The 20,865-nt window shown below is 45.0% G+C and overlaps 1 protein-coding gene across 6 annotated transcripts in view; it reads left to right on the forward strand.

Moving 5' to 3' along the window:
- The first annotated feature begins 4,024 nt into the window (after positions 1 to 4,024).
- The window catches only part of PLA2G7 (phospholipase A2 group VII), a 43,382-nt gene continuing 26,541 nt past the window's right edge, over positions 4,025 to 20,865 (forward strand). For 2 of the 6 annotated variants that reach the window (XM_066359259.1, XM_066359260.1), the window contains exon 1: positions 4,427 to 4,635. The gene's annotated coding sequence lies outside the window, so the exon portion shown is untranslated. Of the gene's footprint in view, positions 4,164 to 4,426; positions 4,659 to 4,995; positions 5,062 to 20,865 lie in introns of those variants that run through there. The other 4 variants (XM_066359261.1, XM_066359263.1, XM_066359264.1 and 1 more) reach the window with 4 other exon arrangements.

A 20,865-nucleotide genomic window follows, 5' to 3' on the forward strand; every position in this document is an offset into this window, starting at 1 on the left:
ACTTGCAATCAATACAAAAATCACAAAAAGACTGGAAAGCAATGGGATTGTTTGGCTAGATGCGTGGGATGATGTTCCCACAATGAGAAACAACTCCACACTGAGCAGGAGAATGCATGGGTCGCCCTTTGTTTTTGCAAAAATAGCAGCGAGGTCATGTGGGTAACCAACAAAAAGGGAGACAAATTTTTCACAGAAGAAATCAACGAAAATCGAAACAGACAATAACCAAAGTCAACGAAAACCGAGGTATATCAAGTGTTCGCTCTGCTTACCAAATTTTTTTTTTTACAGAGACAGAGTCAGAGAGAGGGATAAGTAGGGACAGACAGACAGGAACGAAGAGAGATGAGAAGCATCAATCATCAGTTTTTCATTGCAACACCTTAGTTGTTCATTGATTGCTTTCTCATATGTGCCTTGACCGTGGGCCTTCAGCAGACAGAGTAACCCCTTGCTTGAGCCAGCGACCTTGGGTCCAAGCTGGTGAGCTTTGCTCAAACCAGATGAGCCCGCACTCAAACTGGTGACCTCAGGGTCTCAAACCTGGGTTCTTCGCATCCTAGTCCGATGCTCTATCCACTGCGCCACCGCCTGGTCAGGCTGCTTACCAAATATTGTTTTAAGCAATTTACATGCATGATCCATTTACTCTTCACTGCAACCCTGTGATATAGATGCTATTATTATTTCTATTTTACAGATTAGGAAACTAGGCGTTAAAATGCGATGTAACTTCCGAAGGCCTTCAAGGTAGTAAAGTTGTACTGGCTACAAGCCCAGGTCTGCCTGACTCAGCTCTTTTTAATTATCATACTTTAGTCTGGAGCAGTGTCTGGAAGATATGTACCACACTGTTGAATAATTACCTTATGAGGCCAGGGTGATAGCAGCACCCCCACTTTTCAATTTTTATTTTTATTTCTTTGTTGTTGTTTTGATCACTAACAATACAAATGTATTACATCTTAACTAGAAAATATATGTCTATCTTTTCAGATTACTATCAGTTCCTGTATTTGTTTTGCCTTTGGCCAATCTACTGTCTTCATCCCCAAGCGTAGGTAATGCTCCTCTCTGGTCCTGTGTCCAGACTGGCAAACATCTCCCGGGAACTCACATCACCAAACAGATTGACTCCACCACTGATGAGCGAATTCCAGCCACCATGGGGCTCAGGGACCTCAGACATCCTCAGGCACATCTCATGACCACCACCCCCCCCCCCCAGATTGTCACTCTTCTCTGCTTTTTCTCACTCAAGTGGCAGCCATGTTTTTTTCCTTTCCTTCTCCATAAAATGTCTTCAAAGAAATCTACATTTAGGGTTTTGTTTTTGTTTGTTTGTTTTGCGACATGGTCAGAGAGAGACAGAGAGAAGGACAGATAGGGACAGACAGACAAGAAGGGAGAGAGATGAGAAGCATCAATTCTTTGTTGCAGCACCTTAGTTGTTCATTGATTGCTTTCTCATATGTGACTTGACCAAGCGTCTACAGAGGACAGAGTGACTCCTTGCTCAAACCAGCAACTTTTGAACTTAAGCCAGCAACCATGAGGTCATGTCTATGATCCCACATTCAAGGCACTGACCTCATGCTCAAGCTGGTGACCTCAGGGTTTTGAACATGGGTCTTCAGTATCTCAGGTCGATGCTCTATCCACCGAATTGTCCACCTGATCAGGCTCAAATATTTTTTTGACATATGGTGAAAATTTATTTTACATCAGTCACATACATACCTATATATATGCAAATGAAAATCCTAGTAAACAACACTTAACTTTACCATGTATGAAACACTTTAAAATTTATCATGTTTCATTTCATTAAAAACTACTTGTCTAAGTTTACTAAGTAGATTTCATAAGCCATTAATTATTCCAGACTCACAATTTTTAAAACACTATCCTCAGCTCTTTCACTCTCAGTGTACACAGAATTGCATTTATTAGCTCACTTCTCCAACCTGTTTCTTGTCCTATTTCTCTTTCTCAATTAATGGTCCATCTCCTACTTGGTTTCCCCAGCTAGAAATCTCAGGACCATTTTGGACTCCTTCCTGTTATTGATCCTGACACCATGTCTGCTTTGCTAACATCTTTGGAGTAGATGTGCTGATCTCAATTCCCAGTCACTATCCTGTTTTACATCATCACCTTCCTCCTAACAGCCTCCTGATCCACTCCTGTGTTTGGTTTCTCCAATCTCAATTCATCTTTTTTCCGTACAAAATTATCTTCCAAAAATAAGAAACATGACTCTTCTACTTAAAAATTTGGTGCCTCCTCACTGCCCCAAAGATATTTTCCATTCATTCAGGAAATCTTTATTGGGCAACTACTGTGTGCTAGGTTCCTACTTGGATGCCGGCTAATAAAAATGATGTAGTTCTTGTCCTCAAGAAGCTCACGGTACAAACTACTGTCTTACTCAGAAGACTGCCGTAGTCACAGCTCACCTTTATATCCTGACCTTCTGCCCCATCTTATCTCTATACGCGACGCTCCTGCCACATGGAGAACTTGACATGCCCAAGGTATGTGGCTCACTTGTAGGTCCCTGTGCCTTTGCTCACGCAGTTCCACATTCTGTGGTAGTCTCTTCCTCTCTTCATCCCAGAGGAACTCGTACTCATTCTTTTTTTTTTTTTTTTTGCATTTTTCTGAAGCTGGAAACAGGGGAGAGACAGTCAGACAGACTCCTGCATGCGCCCGACCGGGATCCACCCGGCACGCCCACCAGGGGCGAAGCTCTGCCCACCAGGGGGCGATGCTCTGCCCCTCCGGGGCGTCGCTCTGCCGTGACCAGAGCCACTCTAGCGCCTGGGGCAGAGGCCAAGGAGCCATCCCCAGCGCCCAGGCCATCCTTGCTCCAATGGAATCTTGGCTGCGGGAGGGGAAGAGAGAGACAGAGAGGAAAGAGAGGGGGAGGGGTGGAGAAGCAAATGGGCGCTTCTCCTATGTGCCCTGGCCGGGAATCGAACCCGGGTCCCCCGCATGCCAGGCCGACGCACTACCGCTGAGCCAACCGGCCAGGGCCTCATACTCATTCTTGAAAGCCACTGTCTTGGTGAAGGCTTTCTTTTCACAAGTTCTTATTATTCAAAAGTGGGTAGTCTTTTAGATTATGCATACCATTTTAAATTAATAGTCTGGGCAACTTGTTTTACAAGAGCTCATCTCAGGTAGTACAGGAAAATGTCATTAGGCTAATATGGTTGTAGTGTATTTAATATTTTTATCCTTTAGGTTTATATAAGTCACTGCTCCTTTATAAGTATTAATATTCCATAACAGTGTTGAATGTTTCCCATGAGCCAAGATCACCCTAAGTGTTTCATATGCATCGCCATTTCATCTTAACAAGGTGACTCCGACTAATGTACTTTGACTATTTCCATATTAGTAATGAGGAAACTGAGAAGCAGAATTTACCCAAAGTCAAAGCATTAATTGGTAAGTGGGAGAAATGAGCTATAATCCATGACTTCTTCCTGCTGGGTCTTCAGAATAAAAATAAAATCAATTTTATTTACAGTTCCATTACCTGCCCACAAAAAACCCACAAAAATCACTACTTAAAAAAATACAAACGTTAATAACACCAGATATAAATTTCAAACTACATTCCCTGAGTCTCTAACTGAAACTTTCAATGAATAATGGACCACCTGACCCATGGTGGCACAGTGCATAAAGTGTGGGCCTGGAATGCTGAGGTCACCTGTTCAAAACCCCTGAATTGCCAGGTCAAGGCACATAGAAGAAGCAACTACGAGTTGATGCTTCCTGGCCCTCCCTCTTCTCCCCCCCCCCCCATAAAAATAAATAAATTAAATAAAAGGGAAAGTGGACTGAAGAGAAAGCATTGTGAAATAGAGGAGAGAATTTCAACTAACCTCCAAATAATTGGAATAAAATAAGCTATGAGATAAGCCCTTCATACACCATTTCCCCCCAAGTCATGCTCGCTCTTCCTGGCTGCCTTGCATTGTATTTCCACGGAGAAATGAAACCACGGGGTGACAGGCCTTCCAATCTACAGCACAGTCAGCACAATTTTTGAATTGGTGTCCACCCTACAATATACTGAAATGCGGAATGCGCCGGGTATGGCAGACTACAGATGCAAGCAGAGGGAATCCAGCGAAACAAGCAAGGTTGGCTTGATGTGGGCGAATTAAAGAGGGAACAGATCTGATAGGAATCAGATGGAGTCTGAGAAATGGAAGGGAGTAGTGGGCACAGCACCGGCCCAGGCGCTGTCTGGGTCCATCCTAGGGCGGGATAAGGTACCCGCAGATACAGATTGTGGAACCCCAGGCCTGGGGAAGGAGCACCCTCGCGTGCTAAGCTGATTCTGCTTGTGGGAGGCAGGTGGCCACACGCTCCTCCCCATCTCTCCTCCTCCTGCCTCCGGGGGAGGGTCGGGGCGGGCGGGCGGTAAGACCGCGCGGCGCAGACCAAGGCCGAATACTTGAGTACCAATGACTTGTCCTGCAGCCCCGCGGCTACGGTGACAGCTGCCGGCAGTGAGAAGACGGTCGGGTTTGACACGCTCGGGTCGCGTCCGGGCGCCTCGAATCGCGCTCAGAGTCCCTGGTTCCTGAAAGCAGCTCCGCGCAGCGCCGGGTGAGGAGGGACCCAGGGGAGAGGTGCGGGGCCCGGGACAGGTGCGGACAGGAGGAGAGATGGAGAGGAGCGTGTGGCCACCTGCCTCCCACAAGCAGAATCAGCTTAGCACGCGAGGGTGCTCCTTCCCCAGGCCTGGGGTCCCACAGTCTGTATCTGCGGGCAGATTGTCTGACCTGTGTCTGTCCTTTTACAAACAAGCCCCTCCAGGGGGTAGCACAGCGGGGATCGCCCGGGGCTGGCGGGCAGGAGGGGGCGGGGAGGCTCTGGGATGGGAGGAGTAAGGCGCGGAGCGGAGGCATTGCTTCCTTTCTGCAATTCTGGTCCTAACACAGCCACCCAGAGAATATCTGGAGGCAGAGAATATCTCTTCCCCAACATCCCCTGGAGCTTCTACTGGAAATTTCTATCTCCACACACGGAAAGGTCAGGTTTCTCATCAGGCCTGTGGTTCTTGGGGTTGCCGCAGAGGAGGTGCCAGGAGGAGGGAGAGGTGGGGGTGCTTTTAGGGGGAGCCAGAAGCCCTTCAGGTTCCGGAGGGACTTGGGTTAACAAATCAGTCTGACCAATTGCCTTTGGCCCAAATGAGAATGCTGAGCTGGGAGACTGGTCTGGGAGTAAGGGCTGGAAAATGTGTCCTTTAAGGTGCTGACAATCCCAAAAGACTCAGGACCAAATCTTGGGTTCACATTGAAGTCAGAGATCAGGGCCTTAGGTATTGTCCTGATCTATAAGAAGGAGGTGGCCTTCTGGGCACCACGGGGCACTGGAGAGCTGCCAGGACCTGACAGGTTTCCTCACAGAGGGCATGCTGGTGGCTCTGGTGGGGGAGCCCTTGGGCTCAGCATTGTCCAGTCTTCAGGCTTCCACTCACTGCCCCTGGGCGTAAAGGGCTCCCTCCCTTCCCCGGGAGTTTGTGAGGCATGCCTCAGGCTTCCACTCACTGCCCCTGGGCATAGAGGGCTCCCTCCCTTCCCCGGGAGTTTGTGAGGCATGCCTCAGGCTTCCACTCACTGCCCCTGGGCATAGAGGGCTCTCTCCTTTCCCCGGGAGTTTGTGAGGCACGCTGCTGTGCACAGTGTGGGGATGCTCTTCATTGAAATGGGTCCTTTGTCCTCAAGGCTGACACTACAGTCTGTCACCACAGACTGTCACCCAGGCTGTCAGTGTCCTAGAGCTCCTGGGAGTGAGGGAGCAGCAGAGTGCTGAGGGATGTAGATCTGGCTCTCACAGCTGAGAAATCCCTTCTGAGTGTGAAAGGGCTTGCCCAGCACCCTGATGGTTTCCCTGCAAACAGAAGTTCGGGCAGGTGCTTCCCCTCTTCCTCTCCGTTTAATGTCTGTGCCCTGTACCTGCTGGTGGCGAGGAATACACAGTCCCTCTCCCAGTCAGACTTGGGAACCCACACAGTGGAGGCTCTGGGCACAGAGCATAAGGAAGGTGCTGACTGGGTACCGTGCTCCTGGACTGGGACCTGGGAGAGTGAGCTGGGGGTTCGGTATCTGTCTGAATCCCTTTCCCTGATACCCCCCAGCATGGGTGTTTCCTGCAAAGGAAGGTGGTCATCAGGTTATTTATGCCTTGGTTTCATCCTAAGCCTGATTTCTTTTTAACACCCATGATAATTGGCCTCACTGACCTCTTGAGACAATCTGAAGTTTCCATAAAAGGGAAGCATTGAAGAGAAGGTATCGAGTGACGAGAACTGAAGGGGAAACATGGAGGTCAAGCCATCTTGTTCTGGAATCCTGTGGCAGCTTTGTGGTTAGAAAGGGAGGGCAGTGGGTTCTGGCTGCCCTTGTCTGTGAAGCCAGCACCTGTCAGGTACCCTCACTGCCACCTGCCTCCATTTTACAGATAGAACGCACTAATAGAAGCAGTTATATATAAGCTTATTGTTTCTTGTAAGAACCAAACTTAGCAGTTCAGGAGAAAGAAAAATCTGAAAAGAAAAATCTTGTATACGAATAGATACTGATTGAATTAAGTGGCTGGTTGATTCCTAGTACAAGCTTTGTTCAGTCCTTTGCTGATTTCAAGAATTATTTATTGAGCACCTACTATGGGCCAGGAACTGAGTGTAGAGCAGAGTGATTAAGACAGATAGGGCTCCATTCTCGTGCAGTTCATATTCTAGAATTGAGGGATGAATAACAAATTCAGAGAGTACTATATGTTTTGAAGAAAACAAGAGTGCTATGGTAGAGTATTGTGCCGTGTGTGTGTGTGTGTATGTTTGTGTGTGTGTGTGTGTGTGTGTGTGTGAGAGAGAGAGAGAGAGAGAGAGAGAGAGAGAGAGAGAGAGACAGGTGGAAGAGGGCCCTGCTTTTTGGGTTGGGTTTTGAAGAGATGGGGTTTCTGAGACATGGCTCCAAATTAGCCCCCAGAAGATAAGCAGACAGTTCCAGTGGACGGAACCAGAAGTGTACAATTCCGGGAACAAGCTCAGAGAGTTACATGCACAGTGGAAGGCAGTGTGGCTGGCAGTAGGTGTGGGCAGGGGGAGAACCAGGTGAGGTCGAGGGCCCGGGATCAGGTCATGCACAGCCTCCTAGGCTGAGATTAGCCTTCTGAGCCTCAAGTGCAATAAAAACCAGAAGCAGAGGTGGGATAAGGTAGTTTCGTGTTTTCAGAGGCAGCACTGGGTGCTGTGTGAGGAATGGATGACGGGGCGGAAGAGGAGAGGAGAGGAGACCAGCTCTGGTTTATTGGAAGCAGTCTGGTGCAGGGTGGAAGCAGCAGATGGACAGAAGCTATTTTTGGAGGTAGAGTGGGAAGCTGATGTTTCTCGTTTTCCTATCTACCTAATGTGGTGGCACGGCTTCATCTAATAAAAACAAATAAGCTAGTGACATGATTTGCTAATATTGTGTTACTTTGAATTCTTGGTGCATCATTCTCACAATTTTAATAATAAATTTTAATGTATTTTTATCTTATTTGTTTAATAAATATAACTTGTTATACATTAAAGATAATGTTCTGCTCTGTTCAGAGTGTTGGGAACCCTTAACTGAGAGCTACCTGTAGAACACAGCATCATAGAATGCCGTGATATTAATGCCAAACTGATAGCCGGCTTTTGTTTGAGGTTCTAAGTGATCAGGTAAAATCCAAATAGAGTATTTGAAGGTGGAAGTTGGAAAAAATGCAGGAAAGCGTTAGCAGCTTCACCTTTGTTCCGGATAGGACTGTGCACAGATCTCCGCTGGGAGAAGATCTTCCGATAATTGAACACCTGTATGTGGAACAACAGGCTTTCTGGAGAGGGCTGTGAACCAGGGTTGAATTAAACTGTTTCCCTCCCTCAGTGAAGCATTCGCTCTCAGAAGAAGCTCTGGCATGTTCCCTAGTTGATCACTGACTAGATTGTAGAGGCCCAGGGAAGAGTTTCAGTGTTGTTTACCAACTAGGGGAGAGATGACGTCAGCAACAGGGCCACTAACTGCCACAGTGAAGCAACCCTATTTCTCTGTTCCTGCCTCATTCTGACATGCAAGTCACCAGACGCTCTGTTGACAAGCGAATGGAGGCCCTTCCTCAATCCCACAGTGTGCGGGAAGGTTGGCGCTGAGCAACTCACTCACTGGTCTCTCGGGGTCATCACTTGCCAGACCTCATTCATTATTTATCAGTCAGTGCGTCTGAATTTCCGCATCGAGTGGCCAGTTTGGTGAATCAAATTGTAGAGAAAATGTGACAATAATTCCAAGATCTGTACGGTTTCTTTTCTGCCTTCTTGCCCATCCAGGCTCTTAGGATTATGGGTGGTTGGGGCATTTTGAAGGAAGAGGTTCAAGTTCTTCCTGGAGGCTGCTGACCTATTCTGTTTGAGTTATTTGTTTTGAAATGTTGAATTGGCTGCTACCCTGTATAGATCAGTAGATTTTACATACACATATAGTTTCCTAGCTTTTCTGCAAAAAAATGTACTATAGGATTTTGTAACATGCAGCTGTCATTACTACGTGATAGCAATCAGTTGAAGAGTGGTGTGACTCCTGTTAGATGCTCCCATTTGTCCCCACCACTGGTTTTTCTGTTACGCAGATCGTGGTTAACTCATAGAAGTTGTCTGGCTGGCTGTTACAGGAGATGGTACTTGTTATAGAGCTCCTTCTGACCACGTTCTGCCATCTGGATCCAAGTAGAACAGGTCCCTTTTGTATGAATCTGTAACTGTCATGCACTATCTGGATCCCCCTCTTCAACCCCCAGTCACATCCCTGGTTCCTTCAATCGCTCCTCACGTGACTTGCTGCCTTGTTCCCTCAACCAGTCTAGTTATTGTTGAGTTATTGTTTCCTTGACTACACTTTCATTTGTTAAAGGCTCTAAAGCCCCCACAGTTCCATAAGATGTCGTTGAACTGGTGTGGAAGGTCCCAGTGTGCTTCCAAGTATGGCATCAAACCGCTCAGTGATCTTAGAAATTCCTTATCGTCTATGGCCTTAAAGCTGGGCAGGGCACCAGACATCGGGACATTTGCAGACTGGATGCTGATGAGTAGAATGCATCAATTTTATTTTAATTGCAATGGTTAAGTGCTTGTACTTATAAATGGCTGTTTTGTTAAACTACTTCCTCAATAGGGAGCTACTTCCTATTTTTTTTTCTTGATCTTCATCACTTTTCTTAGGTTGTGAAAGGATTTCACAAGAGTTGTGTCTGCTTCCCAAGATCAGAGGCGTTAAGACACTTTTGCAGAAGTCACTGAAAGGCTTTGCATCTGAGACAATGTCCAGACTAAATTTTGAATCCCTTAGCTCATACGGTAGAGAGAAAATAACATTATTATAAGAGAGTAGGTATTTTTTCTCTTCGTTCTCTTCAATGTTAAAAGTATGGAATAAGGGACATTTTTGTTGATGCTTTTAAAAGGAATCCTATTTCTTCAGTAAAGATCGAACCTCAGACTCCAGTAGGACACATGCGCCCATCCCTTTTTCAGCACGCCTGGCAGGGGACCCGTGAGCAGTGTTTGAATCCTTGTCAGGCCAGAGAACTCTCTCTCCATAGTGAGGTATCCATTGCGAATGGTCTGATTATCAAAAAGCTCTTCCTGGTATTGACCTGGCATCTGCCTCCCTATTGCCTGTTTCAGAATGAAGTACTGTTTCCTTATCAAGCAAGGATAAGATAGTTGCTTTAAAAAAAATATTGTTATAGAAAAATGTCTGAGGTCATTTACATCTAATTATGAGCAGGAGTTTCCACAATACAAAACTGCTTCTGATTAGGAGAGAGAATGAGTATAAAGTTATAAAAAAACTTGGACCGTCAGAGTTACAGCTTTCTGCAATTTTTTAATTTTTAAACAATGAATATGGAACACATAAAATAACAAAAGATGCTACAATAAGAAAAGGAGTAATGATAAATTGTTTAGAAACCAGGGCTGAAAGATTGACAATCTCCTTCCATCATCCCATTTTCAAATATCCAAAGCAGAGATGTTATGTTCGTAGTCATTCAGGTTGGTATTCAGTCAATTGTAAGATGCTTAAAATCACGTTCTTTGACTTTAGATGAAGGTAAATTGGTCTCTTATTTGGTCTCCGTCTCATTCTGTCACTTTCCAGGCTCTCTGTTAGTTTTCTGTTGGTCTAATAACTTAACACAAGTTTATTGGCTTAAAGCAACACAGATTTACAGTTCCAGGGTTCTGTGGGTCACATTTCTGAAATGGCCTCACTGGGCTCAAATCCAGGTGGCTCAGGGCTGTATTTCTCTCTGGCGGCTCTAAGGGAGATTTTGTCTCCTTACCTTTTCTAGATTCCAGAGACCACCCATATTATGTTCTTTGGTTTACAGTCCCATTTTTTTATCTTCAAAACCAAGACTTGTAGATTGAGTATTTCTCAAATCTCATCACTGACTTCCTCTTCTATTGACTCTACCATTTTAAAAACCTTTGTGATTTCTTTCTCAACAGACAGTATTTAATATATGCACACAGTTTTATATATTATTCAGCATCACAACATGTAGGGCATTTATTCTTATATATTCAGATATATTTGAAACACTTCTAAAGGCTACAAAACAGAACATAGAAAAAGAAACAAGAATATAATCAACACTTATGAAAAGTGATATAAGAATATGAAGTGCCCTGGCTGGTTGGCTCAGTGGTAGAGCGTCGGCCTGGTATGCAGGAGTCCCGGGTTCGATTCCTGGCCAGGGCACACAGGAGAAGCGCCCATCTGCTTCTCCACCCCTCCCCCTCTCCTTCCTCTCTGTCTCTGTCTTCCCCTCCCACAGCCAAGGCTCCACTGGAGCAAAGATGGCCTGGGCGCTGGGCATGGCTCCATGGCCTCTGCCTCAGGTGCTAGAATGGCTCTGGTCGCAACAGAGCGACGCCCTGGATGGGCAGAGCATCGCCTCCTGGTGGGCGTGCCGGGTAGATCCCGGTCAGGTGCATGCGGGAGTCTGTCTGACTGCCTCCCCGTTTCCAGCTTCAGAAAAATACAAAAAAAAAAAAAAAAAAAAAAGAATATGAAATACTATTTTCTTTTCAACACTTCAAAAGATATTTATACATACTTTTTTTTAAAAGTAACATCACAAATGATCATATCTTCACATGCTCTTAACTGTTATTTGTACTCAGCATGAGACTAGTGTCATTTTTCACAATTTTTTTTCTATCTTTGTAGCAATGCAATTTTAATGCAATCAAGTAAATCCAGTGCCAAAGTTGCTGTTTACCAGTATTAAGACATAAACCAACACCTCTTTTAGGATTTTCTAAAACTTATTTCAGAGGGGAAAGAACTCTCACTTAGTGGGAGAGGAAATGGCTAGACACCAGTAGTGAAACCTTAGTTCTTTGTAATTGACATGCTGGAACAAAGCCACCCTAAGGTTTTAAAAACAATAGCATTTAGATGTTAAATAAAAAGCAAGATATAGTAAACAGAAATGGTAGGACTAAATATGCATTCTCTTCAACTACTCTAAAATGGACCTTGCTTCTTACCCACAAGTGAAAGACTAATGTTCCCTGGTCTAAAACTGAAGGTAAAATAAAGGAGACACAAATGAATGTTGTTAGATACAAAGAAACCTTTTTGCTCCAAGTCAACTGAAAGCAAATTTGCAGTTTGCAGGCTTTTGATTCAACCTTGAGTCACAAAGACAGCACAAAGCAACAATATGTAGAGTTTGCATCAACCAAGCTGTATCAGTATTGGGGTTTGGGAAAACCTACTCCTGCCTGATCAAGGCTATTCCAGGATAATCTCCCTAAATTCAACTAATTAGCAAGTTTAGTTTCCCCTTGCCCTGTAACCTAACATATTCACAGGGACTGGGGTTTAGGATGTTGACCTTTTCGTGGGGGGTGGGGATGAGGAGTAGTGTCATTATTCGGCCCACCATATACTCCCATTCCAGAAGTTAATTAAGAAGAATTTGACAGAAAGCACTGATCCTTGAGCAAGAGCATTTTCCTTCCCTTTACCAAGAACAGAGGAGTGGAGGCACACACCCTAGGTTGCCTGGACGGAGTTCAGGACACTGTATTAGCTCTTGACAGAAATTCTGGACTTGAGAATGGACATTTTAGCAACTGTCTTGGTTCATCATTTATTTCAAAAGGGAACTGAGGCCTGATGAGGATTTCCCAGTGACAGACTAATGGGGACAACAGGATGAGCAGAGGTCGTGGTAGTATGGATGGAGATCTCAGCTGAGATTTAAAGAGCACAAATAGGAAACTGGTTTATTGGTAGATACGAAGTCCACAGAAGGAAGGCAAAAAGGTACCTACTTTTAAATGGATTGAAATAGGATGTGTTCTCTGAGCTCTCATTTAAAGGTCTTGTTGATCTGCCATGATGATTTTTTATCTAGTGGTCAAGGAGCCAAAGACGAAGAAAATGATTTCAGGCTTTAGGATTTAAAAATTGTCATTTTTTAAAGAGTACATATTCTCACTGATTTAAAGTTTTGGAAGAGAAACGTAGAAAGGAGGATAAAAAATTCCTTTAGTTTTTAACTATACAAACTCTCTAAAGAAGATACACTTTGTAAATATTTGTTATTTCTTTATTTTGGTTCTTGCTTTTCTTGTCCCTTTCTCTTCCCTTTTCTTTCATGTATCTGGGATAGTGGATAATTCTCTTAAAACTCTTTGTAACATTTTACTAAGTATTAAACATAAACACTACCAACTTGCTGTATTCCTGAAACTAATACAAAATAATATTGAATATACTGGAATTAAAAATTTTTAAAAAATGACAGAAAGAGAGAATAGGTGAGTCCTGTGTTCTGGACTTTGAGTTACCAATTACTGCACTGTGTGGCCAGTTAGAGAATTTTTTATACGCTGGTTATGGCGATAATGGGTTTTCATCCATTATGTTAATGAAGATTGCTATATTAATGGTTTTCGTGTGGTCACCTTGGATTCTCCAGTATTAAATGTCTAAAATAAATGTTAGGCATTTCAGGGTCTTAGGTCTCAAACATAAATACATTTCTAGCTGACTCATATCCCTCAGTTGAATAAAAGGCACTTTTCTATGGAAAAGGAACGTTGAGAGTTAAAAGACTTCTTATGAATTATTGCCGGTGTTCAGATGCAGTATCCTTTGTGGTCATTCTCACAGAGATCTCAGTGACCATCCGAGGGTGAAAGACTCGTGTCCAGGGTAGATGGCGACTTGTGGCCATACTTAGTAGTCCTTTGTTCAGAAAAGCGAGAAGCACTGTGTTCATTTTCGTGACATGGGAAATGTTCGGTCATAGTCCCCTAAAGTGTATAATACTTGCATAGAGGATTGGTAGTTACTTATAATGAAATCACAAGACAAGAAAGCAGAGTATGTAAGAAATAGAGCTGGAGAAATGAATCTGAAACCAGAGGAATGGATTGTCAAGGGCCGGCAGGTACAGCGTAGAACGGTGGGAAATCTAAAATATTGGATCTTTTTCAGGAGCAGCTTCAATCTATTTGGGGAAAGAAAATAAATAAGAAAATATTTTAAATCTTAAAATGCAACCCATGTATTAATTGCAGAGTAATAATGTGGAGTGAGCAGGGTTTATGGGCGCTGAGGAGGCACCCGGGGAAGCTAATGTTCCCCTGGACTGAGGAAGGGTGAGTGAAGCTGAAGACCTGGGGAACAGAGATGGTTATAAAGACACAGGGTAACCTGTGATCCAAAACTGAATTGAAGGCAAAGAGAGGGACTTCCAAATGGAATGTAGTTCGGGTATTCTCTGTTCTCCTCTGAGGATTTCAGATCCCCAGAAAGAGGAGAACAGGGTGGAGGAGAGTGGGTGTGGGTGATTTAGGGCAGAGGACTTGAACGTCATGGGCAGAGGTGCACTATGGATTGGAGCAAGGGGCCGCAGTGAAGTCACCAGGGCACAAGTCTAGTGGAAATACAGACTGGGTGCACCCCTGGTTCAGCGAACAGCCTGAGGCTCCAGACCACGTTCCTTTGTGTGACATATCTTCCTTCTTCTTCCCATCAGGGCAACTCAGTCAGCTAATGCTCCTCCTCCTTTGAGAGTCACCACCAGTGTGACCTTTCCATGCCTGCCAGCACCATCCACCCCGGAATTGATCATTCTTTGTGCTCGCATTAAAGTCACATCTGTCAAATCATCTCGAACTCCAGATGCCATTAAATAAAACCGGAGCCTCTGTCTGTGCCTCCTCGGTAGTTCGCCCAACCAGAATTAAGACCTTTAGAAGGTACAGGTGCTACAAATACTGCAGTATGCCCATGCTCTACGCATAATTCAAGATCAAGCCCACACTAGGCCAACATAAAACGCTCATATATATTGATTAGACTAGTTCATTTCCAGATTTTGTGATTGAAATATTTCTAAGTAAATTCATTGAGACTGAACTGTTCCCACCGCTTTGGAGCCCGGGCTTCCCTGTTTCCCTACGTGGGGCTGAGTGTGCTTATTGTAGAAACCAGCAATACATTCAGCACCCACTACGTGGCACATGGATGGTGCTTCATAAATGTTGGAGTGGATGGATATGTTATCAGATGGTCTGGCGTACAGGCTGTTGTGGGAGAATGTATTGTGCAAAAAAGTAAGTGCTCTAAGAGAGGAACAAACAGTGCTGTGGTCATTGTGGGAAGGGGCAGATGCTTCTGGCTCTGAAACTAGCAAGAGCGTCAGGGCAGAAAGCCCCACGAGATTAGTTGCAGAATGAGACGCAGGGTGAGTGTGGGATGCCTGACACCCTCTCTCCCACGCCAATCCTCAGGTCTAGCACTGGCCCTGAAGTGGACCTGCCATATCTCAGGGTCTCGCTTTTTCTGACACGGAGCCATCTGTTTACATTTCGTTGTCCAAGAAAAGAGCTAGCGTTTTGTTTCTTTTCCCTTTTACCTACCCAAGTGACCCATGTTCATTATTGACAAATTTTAAAAGTAGCTGTTAAAAATATAAAAAATATAATGTTGATCTGAAACCTGTGTGTTCTTATGGGCCATTGTCAGACCATTAAATTTAATTTCTAAATAAAAGAAAATAATAGCAGAGTCTGAATGTAGTACAGTAAAAAATAAAATAACCTATAATCTTACCATTTAAATAATAACCACTGAGAACATTCTGGTTTTACATTCATCTATATTTTTTTAATCCTATTTGTGTATAAATGTATATATTTAAATAAAAACAAGAGCATACCAACTGCTGGGTTTTCTCATTTACCCCAGAGAGCTGGGATTGTGGATCAGGCCTTTGAAACCTGTCAGTTGCCAGGAGTCAGCCTATCTTTCAAAACTTCAGTGTTTCTAACTGTAAACGAAGGTAATAATACCTGCCCCACTCTATTCCTTACTGTGACGTCTAGACATTACATAAAGCACCTGGCTAGACAGTGCCTGCACATAGTAGGTGGTCAATAAAAAAGTTATTTATTCCTGATCACCTTTATATTTGTATTTATTTATTGATTGAATATTTTATTTTTCAACTACAGTTGAAATACAATCTTACATGAGGTAGAGCAAAAGTATGTAGGTTTACCATTGTGAGTTTGTGAAACAAGCTTATTGTATTATTATTTACTTATCATATTATTTTCCATGTTAACAACTGTAAACCTACTTTTGCCCAACCTTGTATTCATTTCAGGTGTACACTTATATATTTTCCTAGATATTTATATAACTTCCAAAGTGACTGCCCTGGTAGGTTTAGTACCCATCTCATACCCTCTTATCACCTTTTAAATTTTCTGTTAGTTTGCATCGTCCACAGCTTCCCAAGTAGAATCTGAACCCCGGGCCCCACACTGGCAGAGGGCGGGAGGAGACCCAAGAGTGAGGCCGCCCACTCCGGGTGGCAGGTGGCAGTTTGAGAAGCAGGGCGCTGACATACGAGGTTTGTCTTGGACAGCCACAAAATGATTAGGTTTCAGTCCCCGCCCACAAGAATCTAAAAGTTTCCGTAGCGGCCTTCACTGGGCTCCCTCCCACAGACTGTCCAGATGGTCCCAACAACACGGAGCTCTCTTAAGGCCTCGTCTGTTGGCAGCTTCTGCTGCGAGGAAGGCGAGCAGAATGCACGTGCCTTTGGGCAGGAATGTGAGGGGAGGCAGACAGGGGACCGGGTCCAGCCTGAGGGTCGACAAGAAGGAGGTCTGTCCCCTCTGAGACAACAAGGTCTGTCTTCTCCAACAACTGAACTAAACCAGCCATCAAGGTTTGGATTCAGAAGGTCTGAGTTGCTGTCAAAGTGCTTCTTTGCTTATCTTTAAAAGTTTCTGATGGTATTAAGGCAAAGCCAAACCCAAATCAACAAGTCGAGACTCTGGAAGCAGTCCCTGGGTCTCTCCTCAGATGCCTGCGATATGTAAATCAGGAGATTTTATTGATTCTTCCAGAAGCATGCTTCATCAAGTCCTCTTCCTGGTCCAAGGAGTTCTCACTTGAGTTTTTAGAAAATGTCAAACTGATAGAAAAAATGCTCAAAATGTACTCAAAAGGCTGACATCTAAGTCTGATAACTTCTCTAGCCTTTGCCACAGCATCAGTAATTTAGTTTCAGAAGGACTTCTCGTTCAGAACTGTCCTTGGCACTAGGCCAGTGGTTCCCAAAGTTAGAGAGAAATTTCTTTCAGAACTGTCGCCACGTTTTTGTTTGAGATTATGAGGACAGGCAGCATTCCAAGAACAGCTATTGACTCTGAAGTCCTCCTTCCCTCTCCAGCCGCCCTGTGTGGTCTGTTACCTGCCCCCTCCCCCCTCAGACACAGCAGCTACTCCTCAACCCACACTCTGAGTCATTTACACTCTGCATCGATGACAGAGCACACCCTCACTGTGCCTGAAGCTTGTCACACATTCCTGCTCCTGGAATCTGACTTGGAGGACATTCAAAACCCTCTTTTCTTCACAACATTTCTCTCCAACAGCATGTGATTCTTTGCTTTAGAGTAAATTTTCTAGGCCTTGATACCTACAAGAGACCTTGATTAAAAGAATGGATGAATTCCAGTCGGGGTGCATGCTGGGGTCTGTCTCACTGTCTCCCCTCCTCTCACTTAAAACAGAAAAAGAGCAGGCTCTTGTCTGGGAGTCACTGAGGAAAGGCTTGTGAGCTCAGAGGAAGGAGCTTGGCAGCCTAGGGTAGACTGGGGCGAGGAGCTTGGGTGAGTTGCGGAGCAGCAGGCCCTGGGGGTAAACCAGGAGGCATGCCCCCAGCACTACCAGGACACTAACAGCCTGAAGAGGGAAGGGCAGTGAACACAAAGTCCCCCAGGGAATGCAGGCAAAGTGCTAATTTTAGTGCTTAATGGTTAAGGAAGAGAAGGCCTGAAATGAAACCCATCAGATCTATTCCGGAGAGCCAGCAAGGACAAAGCAGGCAATGAACAACTGCCTTCAGTGGGCAAAGAAAAAGTCTTTCTGTTTCTATCTCACCATCTTGATTGACACCTTACTTTTATTTGTTAACATTTATTGAGCAACTACTTACCAATAAGCAATGTGTGAGGCTAAGAATGCAAGATGAGTATATGCTACTGTTTATATTTAACTACATGTAAAACACTTCTGCATATATTTATCATTTAGCCCTGGGTGATATCACTCTCACTCTGCCTCACTTTGCAGGTCAGGAAATAAGGCACAGAATATTTCCATAGTTGCAGAAGGTCACAGGGCTGGTGGCAAGTCTGGTGTTCAGAACCAAGCTTTGGGCTCCAGGCACTAAAGCACAGGCACTGGACCACCACCCTCCCCGGTGGCACACTGAGAAGTCACAGCTTGGAGTGAAATCATCTGGAAATGGGTTTCTAGACAACCTGATAGCCCCCACCAAAAAGAAGACAGGATCCTTTACCCTCCTTCAAGAAGCATTTACTAGCTTGTTATATGCTGAGCCCTTTCTTAAGTAGTAGTAATGAAAAGGCTCCTGAGACCCATCCCTGCCCTGCAGGAGCTCACAGGCTCCTGGCTGAAGCAATGCCAGCGACAGAGCATCCATTGCAGGGGAGGCAGGAAGTGGCTGAGTGGAGGCCTGGACAGCAGGCTGCTGGCAGACAGGAGGCAGCCTTCTGCTCTGCGACAGGCCCCTGACTGCCGGACAGGGAGCCTCTGCTCAGTGAGGAGGGAGGTGTCCCCTCCTTCCGTGCTCCCGAGGAGCCGGCCAACAGTGGACCTCCCTGCCTGACCTCAGGGACACTTTGGTGATGGTTGTCCACTGCTTTGGCACAGCTGTCTTGCTGTCAGCTGGGGACAGTCCTGTCATTCCTTTCCATCCACAGAGCACCCCAGAGGCAGTGCAGGGAGCAGAGCATTTTGAGGCGCTGGGAAGGTGGAGAGAGGGGAGGGACCCGGTCTGGGTGCTTCTCTCGCTCAGTACACTGGGGTGGAAGAAGGGAGACCCGCTATGGTCCTGCCCACACAGAGGCCCAGTGTGTGACACCGGGCAGGTCACTAGGCCTTCCTGTGCTTCATTGATCTTCAGTCCCCAAACTGAAAAATGGAGGTGCTAAGGTTTGCTTCCGTTCTTTTATGCCCACTAGACCTTCATTTTTACGAAGGCTTATAAATGATCTGTTATGGTCTTCATTACGATTATTCAAAAGTTTCTTTCCTGAGGGATTCTGAAGACAATAATCACCTCTGTTTTGAATAACTCAGACAAGGAGAGGCAAATACCGTGATTTCATTTATATGTTGTTGGGCAGATAAAATGTATTATGCTCACTTTGTTAAAGATGACACAAGGAGGCCATCGCCCAGGTGATATTAATGTGTGTTGGGGGCAGGCAGGATTGTTGGAGCCTGGGGCTTGGTTTTGGGATTAAGCCTTTCCCACCCTTTCTGATGTGGGGCGGTACAATCCAATCATGCCTCAGAAGTGTCTTTGTATTAGAGACTACCCTATTTTGTATTTTGAATTAAAGGTTGTGAAGCTACACTATAAAATGGGGGCAGAACGGGACTTGGCTCTTGGTTCCTGAGATTAGCATGAGAGAGCAGAGAAAGTAGAGCCAGCAGCAGAAGGCGGCCACGTGGAGGAGGCCAGGAAAAGCAGCCAAGATGGTGGAGTGCTGAGTGAGATGCCAGTTTGTGTAGAGTTTGTATCTGGGATAAGGAAGGAGATGGGGAACTGAGGAAAATAAGGCTGGTGAGCTAGAAACCTTTGATTCTAGGAAACTCGGATAAATCAGTAGCTTTGTGAGCACTGAATGTGACTGGGTTTTGGAGCCCAGTGTGTATTTTTACTTGCCCGCCGGGTGCAAGCTAGATTAAAGACTATGGCCCACCAGTTTTTGGCTCCATGGTTTCTTTACCGACTGTCCGAATCCAATGTGAACCTGCATAGGCCAGAAGGCTGCTGTGATAGTTGCCCTGGCCTTGGCTCCTGGCTTTACATATGTGAAATTCCAAAAACAAATTAAGTGAACAAACAGAAGAGAAAGAAACTTGTAGATACAGAGAATAAACTGATGTTTGCCAGATGGGTGGATGGTGAAGGGAGAGAGAAGTACAGAGTGGTAGTTACAGAGCAGTCCCGGGGATGTGAAGTACAGCACAGGGAACACGGCCAATGACGTGGTAGCAACTGTGTACGGTGTCGGGGTGTACTAGACTTTTCGGGGTGATCGCGTCCTTTATGTAAATGTGTAACCATTGTGTTATATACCTGAAACTAATGTAATATTGTATGTCAACTGTAACTGAAAAAAAAATTGTTTTTAATTCATTTATTCATTTTAGAGAGGAGAGTTAGAGTGAGAGAGAGAGAGAGAGAGAGAGAGAGAGAGAGAGAGAAAGGGGGGAGGAGCAGGAAGTATCAACTCCCATATGTGCCTTGACCAGGCAAGCCCAGGGTTTTGAACTGGTGACCTCAGCGTTCCAGGTTATTGGGCAGATAAAATGTATTATGCTCACTTTGTTAAAGATAACACGAGGAGGCCATTGCCCAGGTGATATTAATGTGTGTTGGGTTGGGCTAAAGGCAGGCAGAATCCTTGTAGCCTGGGGCTTGGTTTTGGGATTAAGCCTTTCCTACCCTTTTTGATGTGGGGTGGTACAATCCAATCATGCCTCAGAAAGTGACTTTGTATTAGAGACTTCCCTATTTTATATATTGGATTAAGGGTTTGGATTTCTACACTATAAAATGGGGACGGAATGAGAGCTTGCTCTCTCTTGGTTCCTGAGATTATCATTAGAAGAGAGAGCAGAGGAGAGCAGAGAAAGGCCACGTGGAGGAGGCCAGGAGAAGCAGCCAAGATGGTGGAGTGCTGAGTGAGATGCCAGTTTGTGTAGAGTTTGTATTTGGGATAAGGAAGGAGATGGGGAACAGAGGTGAATAAGTCTGGTGAGCTAGAAACCTTTGATTCTAGGAAACTCGGATAAGTCAGTGGCTTTGTGAGCACTGAATGTGAGTGGGTTTTGGAGCCCAGTGTGTATTTTTACTTGCCCGCCGGGTGCAAGCTAGAATTAAAGACTATGGACCATCAGTTCTTGGCTCCATTGTTTCTTTACCGACTGTCCGAATCCAATGCGAACCTGCATGGGCTGGGCTGCTCTGATGGTGGCTCTGGCCCTGGCCACGGCTGTGCCTTCTGGCTTTACACAGGTCAACGCTTTATCCACTGCGCCACCACAGGTCAGGCTAAATTTTTTTAATTAAATAAAATACTCTAAGCATGCAAAATATATATACAGTGTGTCCGTAAAGTCATGGTGCACTTTTGACCAGTCACAGGAAAGCAACAAA

Source organism: Saccopteryx leptura, chromosome 1 (assembly GCF_036850995.1).
Source record: "Saccopteryx leptura isolate mSacLep1 chromosome 1, mSacLep1_pri_phased_curated, whole genome shotgun sequence".
NCBI lineage: Eukaryota > Metazoa > Chordata > Mammalia > Chiroptera > Emballonuridae > Saccopteryx > Saccopteryx leptura.